Genomic DNA, 10,000 nt, shown 5'->3' with positions numbered 1-10,000 from the left:
CGGAAACCATCAATCATGCAGTCCACCTGATCAGGTAGTGGAATATAATGGAGAGAGTGTGAATGTGTGTGAGGGGAGGGGGTTATGGGGGGGAGGGAAGGGGGGGAGGGAGGGAGGAATCACACAGCAGCAGACCATAAACAAGAGTGGAAAACCAGGAGGTTTGTCCAGTGGTACACGTTGAGTTATTTCTACAACCCCGTTGTTGGAACAGGGCTGAAGAAATATTACTGTTTGATGATGAAACAATAATGATGATAATGATGGCGATCGTTGATGATGGTGGTGGAGGAGGAATAATTTATCAGCGCTTTTTTTTCTGATCCTTTCAATGGACTTAATTTACGACACAAATCACTGAGACAAATAACATTAAAAAAACAACAACTAAAGTACCGCATTCGATCTATACCACTCACAAACAATAAGAAAACACCGCCCGTCATTGTAACGGGTCCCGAAATCGGATTTGTTCGTTGTGGGAGGGGGGGGGGGGGGGGGGGGGGGGGGGGGCTTGCACTGCTGACCGCATCTCCAACATTCTGCATTTCTGGCCGTCATGGTATATCAGAAGGGCCTGTATGTCGGCAAAACTCCTCTCTGTCCACTCAGCGATGTCTGTCCACTCCTTTCGCTGTCTGTCCTCGTCTCCTCCCCCCCCCCCCCCCAAGACCCCCCACCTGCACTGTTCCCTGAAGGATGGTCTTGGGAGGAGTGCCATTCCGATCTTTTCACGTGGCAAAACCGTCTCATTTCCCTGTTTATTTCACTGTGATCATGAGGTCTTCATACCGACCAACGTGAAGAAGCCAACAAAGCATTGTGTCCTGGCCTTCGTCTATCTTTCCTTCCAGCACGTCCACCTCAAATCTTTTTTTTTCTTTCTTTTTTTTTTTTTCGTAATTCTGACCCTAATTCCGTCAAAGAATAGAATAGAATAGAATACAGAATATGTCTTTATTACCAAGTGTGCCGGGGTCACAAGGAATATTGGTTGGGGATAGTACATAACAAGATACGGACATAAATCGAAAATCATACACAAACACAGATACAGTAGAAATTAGGATACATAAAGTGCATATCAATATAAAAACTTGTGCATACTCACACATGCACACACGTGCACACACACACACACACACACACACACACACGTTTGAACAAAAGCTGCATATTACATATGGATGGGGCTGATGACTAGATCTTTCGGTAGATGGTTGTTGTTGCACAATTCTATTGATCACACTGGATTTGTTCGAGAGACAGGGCATTGACTGCTTTGGGGAAAAAGCTACTGGCGAAGCGATTGGTTTTCGTCCTTATACTTCTGTACCGTCGACCAGAGGGGAGCATCTCGAAAATCACAAAAGCTGGATGTGATTCGTTCTGGCTGATTGTTACAAGTCTGCTTTGAAATTCTCATTAGAAGATTGAAAAGAGAAACGTGCTTTGAACATCTCTAAAAAAAATATGCTTTGAACACCTCATTTGAAGATTCAAAAGAGAAATTTGCTTTGAACATCTCATTAGAAGATTCAAAAGAGAAACCTGCTTTGAACATCTCATTAGAAGATTCAAAAGAGAAACCTGCTTTGAACAACTCATTAGAAGATTCAAAAGAGAAACCTGCTTTGAACATCTCATTAGAAGATTCAAAAGAGAAACCTGCTCTGAACATCTCATTAGAAGATTCAAAAGAGAAACATGCTTTGAACATCTCATTAGAAGATTCAAACGAGAACCAGCTTTGAACGTCTCATCAGAGATTCAAAAGAGAAACCTGTTTTGAACATCTCATTAGAAGATTCAAAAGAGAAACCTGCTTTGAACATCTCATTAGAAGATTCAAAAGAGAAACCTGCAGAGCAACACAGACAGGCCAGGAAAAGCAGTGCCAGCAAGTCCCCGACAGCCGCCACCATCTCCTGTCCACGCTGCGTCAGAACCTTCCGGGCGCGGATTGGCCTGACCAGTCATCTGCGCACCCACAAAGCCCAACCCACCCACCCCCAGGATGACTAGATGGTCTTTGTCGATCCCGACGGACGAACCACACACAGAAGATTCAAAAGAGAAACCTGCTTTGAACATCTCATTAGAAGATTCAAAAGAGAAATCTCAACTTTCAACAAAGGTTTCTCGTTTGGGACACACACACCCCCCTCCCCCCGTCGCCCCCCACCCCCCTCTTCCCCCCGTCCCTCCCCTCAACTCCCCCAATCCGTTCATTACCCCAGCCGATGCAGTTCTCTATCCTTGAATTCTGATCCAGTTCAAACAACACAGTCTTCAAAAGCAGACCCCCCCCCCCCCCCCCCCCCCGGGAGACAGGCAACAAGGAATAACAGAGGACAAAACTCGTTTCAAAGAACGAAATACACGAATTACCAATTTCGAAAACCGAATTGCGTTTTTGGTATTTGTGCAGCTCAAGCCTACATCATTAATTTTTTACTTCCCGCCAAGTTCACTGCATTCAAAATATTCATCTGGGAAACAGCGCAATTAACGCAACAAATAAAACGCTGTCCTTGAAAGGAATCAGTTATTCATTTTGTAATTACTTCATAGAATATCTACTGCAACCAGCGACAACAGTAAGAACGTGACGTCCAAAATCACATGATTATGTACAGATCTGAGCAGCTTTAAGAAGTGTACAACACCACAACGGAAATGTCTGTCTCCTGTAACGCCGTCTAATGTTATTGAACACAGCACTGCAAAGCAATGCTTTCTTGCTAAACGCAACAGCCACATTAGATTTGTTCTACTATTGAGTAGAGACTGGTACACACTGTGCTGAACCCTATGGTACACATTGTGTCGAACTCTACGGTACACATTTTGTTACCCGATGTTACACATTTTGTTTAGCCCTGTGGTACACACTGTGTTTGAACCATATGGTACACATTGTAGTGAACTCTATGGTACACATTTTGTTTTAAATCAATGGTACACATTTTGTTTTACCCTATGGTACACACTGTGTTTAACCCTATAGTACACATTGTGTTTATCTCTATGGTACACACTGTGTTTAACCCTATAGTACACATTGTGTTTATCTCTATGGTACACATTGTGTTTATCTCTGTGGTACACGTAGTGTTTATCTCTGTGGTACACGTTGTGTTTATCTCTATGGTACACATTGTGTTTATCTCTGTGGTACACGTTGTGTTTATCTCTATGGTACACATTGTGTTTATCTCTGTGGAACACGTTGTGTTTATCTCTGTGGTACACGTTGTGTTTATCTCTATGGTACACACTGTGTTTATCCTTGTGGTACACATTGTGGTTTTTTTCCCCCAAAGATACACACTGCGTTTTCCCCAAAGATACAGACTGTGTGTACACACGTTGTCTATCTATATGATCCTGATCAACTATTTCAGCGGAGACTTTGAAGCTTTCAGCGGCAGATCAATAAAGAGAAAGACCGTCTTCAGTTGTAGATATTGGCAGTCATCCCCGATAGAAACCAAAGACCGGAATCAGTTCGTACAGATGAGATTATGGACAGGTTTATGTTGGAACGCGCGCGCGCGCGTGTGTTTGTGCATGCGCGAGTGTGTGCTTGTGCGTGTGCCTGTGTGTGGGGGGGGTGGTGTGTGTGTGTGTGTGTGTGTGTGTGTGTGTGTGTGTGTGTGTGTGTGTGTGTGTACATGCCTCTGTGGTGCGTGTGTGTGTATGCGTGTGTGTGTGTGTGAGAGAGAGAGATACAGAGATATAGATAGATAGAGGGAGAGAGAGAGAGATTGATAGAGAGAGAGAGAGAATAGATAACAGAATGACAGGAAACTACAGAGAGAGAAGGGGAGGGGGAGAAAGAGTCAGTGAGGGGAAAGAGAGAGAGAGAGAGAGAGAGAGACAGAGACAGAGACAGAGAAAGAGAGAGAGAATAGATAACAGAATGACAGGAAAATACAGAGAGAGAGAGAGAGAGAGGGGGGGGGGGGAGAAAGAGTCAGTGCGGGGAAAGAGAGAGAGAAAGAGAGACAGAGAGGGAAAGTGGAAGGAGCATGTCTCAATTTCACATGGAAAGCCAGGGAACTTCTCCTCCAAAAAAAAACGCTGTCCTTTGGCGAAGACACACGAGGAATAATGAAGGGGACAGAAAGGGAGTCTCCTTCAAGACTGTACGACGCATGCAGCATCCAGGAGGAAGTACTGGCCAACACCGACAGCAGTGGAAGCCAAGCTGTACGGCACCCTGGAGGAGCTGCGACGGACGGCAGCCTTCATCGAGGCACACCGGGCTGCTCATCTAATGGGAGGCGAACGAGGAAGGAGAAGAAGAAAGGGAGTCGCAATGCACATTAAAAAAACAAAAAAACAAACCCCCAACCAGAACTGTTTGTATAGTTTAAAAAAACAGAAAAAGAAAAGCTCTTGCTATTCCATCATCATGTCAGTTAGTGAAAAAGACACAGCGACAGAGAGAAGAGAAAGAGATTCTGATAAACAGATCGGGCCGGAATAACTGCCGTGTCTTATCTTCAGGCGGAAAGCCACAGACCTTGAAAACAGCAACGAAATACGGTCTCCCAAAGAAGGCACGGGAGAAACAAGCGAGGGAGGAGGGCGGGAAGGGGGGGGGGCGAGTGGAATATACACATCACCCGAAAACACGCCTCCGTTTGTCCAGAAAAAAAATCTTTTGCCGTTACGATAACCATTGCATAATGCAGAAACAGCAGAGGGAAAAGCAGAGAGAAAAGGTGAGAGCAAGAGAGAGAGAACACTGAACACTGAAATGTTAAATGTCATTAGCTGAAAAGCCCTGGTGACATAGGAGGTACAAATCAGAACAAAATGGTGCAAATAGATGAAATGGAACAGAAAACAAACAAACAACAACAACAACAACAAAAAAAGGGAGAGAGAGAGAGAGAGAAAACAAGAACAAAACTTTAATCTCCAGGCCTCCGGCCCCTAGAAAGAGGTCAAAAGTACACAATATGGTGATCACGTAGGAGAGAGAGAGAGTGAGTGAGAGAGACAGACAGACAGACAGACAGACATAGACAGAGACAGAGAGAGAGCGTTTCGCTGAATTACGCCTTCTGTCCGTATCAGGGGGAAGGGGTCTCAATGAAGAGAGACATGAGGCAGACATAAAGAGACAGACAGAGAGACAGACAGACACAAGAGAGACAGAGGGTGAGAAAGACAGAGATAGACAGAGAAGAGAGACAGAGAAAGACAGGAAAGATAGGAAAGTTCAGTTCAATTCAGTCACTCAAGGAGGCATCACTGTGTCCCTGGACAAATCTATATATGCTACACCACATCTATGCAAATGCCTGCGTAACCCAATGCACTTAGGCCTGACCTGAGTGAGGGAGGGTGTGTGTTGGGGGGGGGGGCTGAAATAGAATGACAGTAAAATAAGATACAAGAGACAGGAAAGAGACAGAGAGAATGACAGAAGAGACAGTCAAAGACAGAGATACTGACAGAGACATACACAGAGACAGAGAAAGAGCAGAACCATCAACAGCAGCAGCAGCAGCAGCAGTGGGAAGATGGATTCCTAACGATGCCCTTCAGCGTGGTTAGATTTCAGTGCGGTGTCCTCTCTCACCCAGCCAATCTCTCCTGGCCACACCTCACTTCACTGCCGCCCTGCCTCCTTTCCCGCTGTCATCATCACACGTATTACGACGCCGGGATGAAAACGACAGTCACTGACATCCTCTTATCTTCTGATGCAGGCCTCATGTTCACACACGCACGCACGCACCACACACACACATGCCATACACGCACATACATGCACGCCATACACACACACACACAGATATGATTGCTAATTGCACACTGCACACAGGACCTCACTTTATTGTTTCATCTGAAGACAAACGTACAACACATAGGTGTGCTCCTATACGCATCAGGCACACATGATTAAACACACACACACACGCACACACACGCACACACACACACACACACGCACACACACACACAACACACACACACACACACACACACACACACACACACACACACACACGTGTGATGTGGTATTATACTTTTTCAACAGTCTTGTCCTGAACATTCATGTGAGCCATGGCATGAGTTTCAGTTTCAATTTCTCAAGGAGGCATCACTGCGTTCGGACAAATCCATATCCACCACAACTTGTCTCCTAGGCAGATGCCTAACCAACAGCATAACCCAACACTCTTAGTCAGGCCTTGAATTCATACTTGTATATTTGTGTTCAGAATTTTGCCAGAGGACAACACTTGTTGCCATGGGTTCTTTTTCAGTGCGCCAAGTGCGTGCACATGAGACCTCAGTTTATCATCTCATCCAAATGACTAGACGCTTAGTCTGACTTGGGAGAAAGGACAATAGCAGGATTCGAACCCACGCCCTCACGGATCTCTATATTGGCAGCTGAGCATCTTAACCGTTCTTCCACCTTCCTCCCTGGTAAATGGCGTGAGAGTTGTGATCCTCCAAAGCGTTTGAGAAAATTTGTCCACCAAATGGTTTGCTAAAATAGTTTGTGGGAGCTTCATTGAATTAACACCTTGTACCCCGCGCCCCCACCCCTCTCTCTCTGCAGTTAGCATTTGTGCGACCTCACTCCACTGCCGTCCTGCCTCCTTTCCCGTTGTCATCATCACACGTATTACGACACCGGGACTGAAAACGACAGTTACTGACATCCTCTTATCTTCTGATGCAGCCCTCATGCTCACACACACACACACACACACACACACACACACACACACACACACACACACACACATTTTCACACACTTACATGCGCGCTCACATACACACACACACACGCACACACGCCATACACACACATAAATGCATGCCACACACGCACACCTCCACCCCCCCAGACCCCCCCCCCCCCCCACACACACACATCCTTGCCCACATACACAGACCATGCACACACAGAGTACCTCTGTCGTTTGATTAGAAGAGAAGAGATACGCATAAACACATATACACATGCAAAACACATGAGATATACATGTATATAAACAAACACAAATACATAAGCAGGAATGTAAACACACACACACACACACACACACACACACACACACACACATGCACACACGCAAGTAACTAACATATGTACACACATGACTGGAACGTTAGGGAGAGAGACAGACAGACAGAGACAGAAAGAGACAGAGACAGAGAGCGACAGAGAGAGAGAGAGAGAGAGAGAGAGAGACAGAGAGAGGGTTGGGGAGACTTGATGGAGACAGGCGGCAACACACTCGACCCTTTGCAATTTTCCTGGGCCAAGTTGGCTTTGTTTATTGTTTGGCAAAGGTTGTGTCATTTGTTACACCCCTTCCAGAAATAAATCGGCAGCAGCAGGTGCGTCCCCTCTCTCACTATACGTAGCCAGGGATAGAATGGATTGCTGTATCTTCCCTCACTGTATGTAGCCAGGGATAGAATGGATTGCTGTATCTTCCCTCACTGTATGTAGCCAGGGATAGAATGGATTGCTGTATCTTCCCTCACTGTATGTAGCCAGGAATAGAATGGATTGCTGTATCTTCCCTCACTGTATGTAGCCAGGAATAGAATGGATTGCTGTATCTTCCTTCACTGTATGTAGCCAGGGATAGAATGGATTGCTGTATCTTCCCTCACTGTATGTAGCCAGGGATAGAATGGATTGCTGTATCTTACCTCACTGTATGTAGCCAGGGATATAATGGATTGCTGTATCTTCCCTCACTGCATGTAGCCAGTGGACAGAATGGATTGCTGTATCTTCCCTCACTGTATGTAGCCAGGGACAGAATGGATTGCTGTATCTTCCCTCACTGCATGTAGCCAGTGGATAGAATGGATTGCTGTATTTTCCCTTACTGTATGTAGCCAGGAATAGAATGGATTGCTGTATCTTCCCTCACTGTATGTAGCCAGGGGATATAATGGATTGCTGTATCTTCCCTCACTGTATGTAGCCAGGAATAGAATGGATTGCTGTATCTTCTCTCACTGTATGTAGCCAGGAATAGATGGATTGCTGTATCTTCCCTCACTGTATGTAGCCAGGGGATATAATGGATTGCTGTATCTTCCCTCACTGTATGTAGCCAGGAATAGAATGGATTGCTGTATCTTCCCTCACTGTATGTAGCCAGGGATAGAATGGATTGCTGTATCTTCCCTCACTGTATGTAGCCAGTGGATAGAATGGATTGCTGTATCTTCCCTCACTGTATGTAGCCAGGGGATATAATGGATTGCTGTATCTTCCCTCACTGTATGTAGCCAGGGATAGAATGGATTGCTGTATCTTCCCTCACTGTATGTAGCCGGTGGATAGAATGGATTGCTGTATCTTCCCTCACTGCATGTAGACAGTGGATAGAATGGATTGTTGTATCTTCCCTCACTGTATGTAGCCGTGGATAGAATGGATTGCTGGATCTTGGTGTGTTCCCTTTATCACTGTACATAGCTAGGGATAGAACCGGGAATGTTGTATCGGGCTGAGCCCACGTTGGCCTATTTTGTGTACCACCAACACGTCCACCTGAGCGGACGTGTATGTAAAGACGGATTCCCATGGACCCCAACCCCACCCCACTCTCTTTCTTTCTCTCAATCAATCTAGTCAAGAAGAAGATGAGAGAGTGAGTGAGAGAGAGAGAGGAGAGAGAGAGAGAGACAGAGACAGAGAGAAAGAGACAGGCAGACAGACACACAGACGCGCGTGCGCGCGCGCGCGCGCGCTCACACACACACACAGACACACACACACACACAGAAAGAGAGAAAAAGAGAGAAAGGTAGAATTCCTCCGGTGATCGCAGCGCCTTATAAATAGATTTCCAGAGCCGGCACGGTGCGACGGGAAATGCAATAATTACCAGCTTCAAACACCCACACACGCAGCCGCCACCACCGCAAACCCCCCTCTCCCCTCCCCACCCACCCACCTCCTCCCACCCCCCACCACCACCACACCACAACAACCAGCACAAACCGCCAATTATCCCCCCTCCTCTAAGTGACCTTGAAGGACACGAGGTGACTGGCAGGTGGTGATGGCAGGAAGATTGGACAGATTAATGGTAGGGCTGCTATTCATCCTTTATTTATTTGTTCATTCATCTTTTTTTTAATTTCCTGGTGGTCGACCTGAGTCTCGTTGCTGTGGTGTGGGCTGCACCTGAATAGGGATCATTAGTGGACTGACCAGATGACTTGGAAACGAAAAGAACATTGCGACTGGACTTGAAGACGAATTCGGAAAACAACACGGCGGAGAATTAAAAAAACAACAACAAAAAAACAAAAAAAAACAAAAACAAAGTGTAATCCGAAACCTCAAGTGTGTACTGATAATGATAACAATAAAGATGATGATGATAATAATATTAATAAACAAGAGAGGCAAGGCCTTCAAGACTCACCTGTGATACACTTTAAAAAAAAAAATCAAAAAAATCTAATCGTTAAAATATGTTCTGCATTTGTTATTATAAAGCTTCGCGTTAAAAAAAAAAAAAAAAAAAAAAAAAGAAAGAAAAAAGGAAAAAGAAAAAGTCCTAACCAGATTCGCATTAAGTCCTCTAGCATTCATTACAGAGTAATTTCCTTTTTTTACCCTCTGCAGCAAAACGTTTGCAAAATAAATGAAACTTCCATGCTTAGCAAAAGAGGTTCCTGTTTGAACCAAAAAAAATGATAATGACTGCTCCTGTTGTTGGGTCAGAATATCAGATCAAAGTGCCAAGTTTAGAGAATACAAAAAATATAAATATAACAGTAAATGCAGTTTGCATATAATTAGGCTTCTTCTTTTTTTTCTTTTTTTTTGTGTGTGCCCATCCCAGAGGTGCAATATTGTTTTAAACAAGATGACTGGAAAGAACTGAAATTTTCCTATTTTTATGCCTAATTTGGTGTCAACTGACAAAGTATTTGCAGAGAAAATGTCAATGTTAAAGTTTACCACGGACACACAGACACA

The 10,000-nt window shown here is 44.9% G+C and overlaps 1 protein-coding gene across 5 annotated transcripts in view; it reads right to left on the bottom strand.

The window, feature by feature from the left end:
* The window catches only part of LOC143279375 (cGMP-specific 3',5'-cyclic phosphodiesterase-like), a 206,681-nt gene that overhangs the window by 98,618 nt on the left and 98,063 nt on the right, over positions 1–10,000 (bottom strand). The gene's annotated exons all lie outside the window — the stretch shown is intronic.

Source organism: Babylonia areolata, chromosome 2, assembly GCF_041734735.1.
Source record: "Babylonia areolata isolate BAREFJ2019XMU chromosome 2, ASM4173473v1, whole genome shotgun sequence".
Taxonomy (NCBI): Eukaryota; Metazoa; Mollusca; class Gastropoda; order Neogastropoda; family Buccinidae; genus Babylonia; species Babylonia areolata.
Note: the sequence above shows the minus strand (reverse complement) of the source record. Positions and strands in the feature narration are given on the sequence as shown.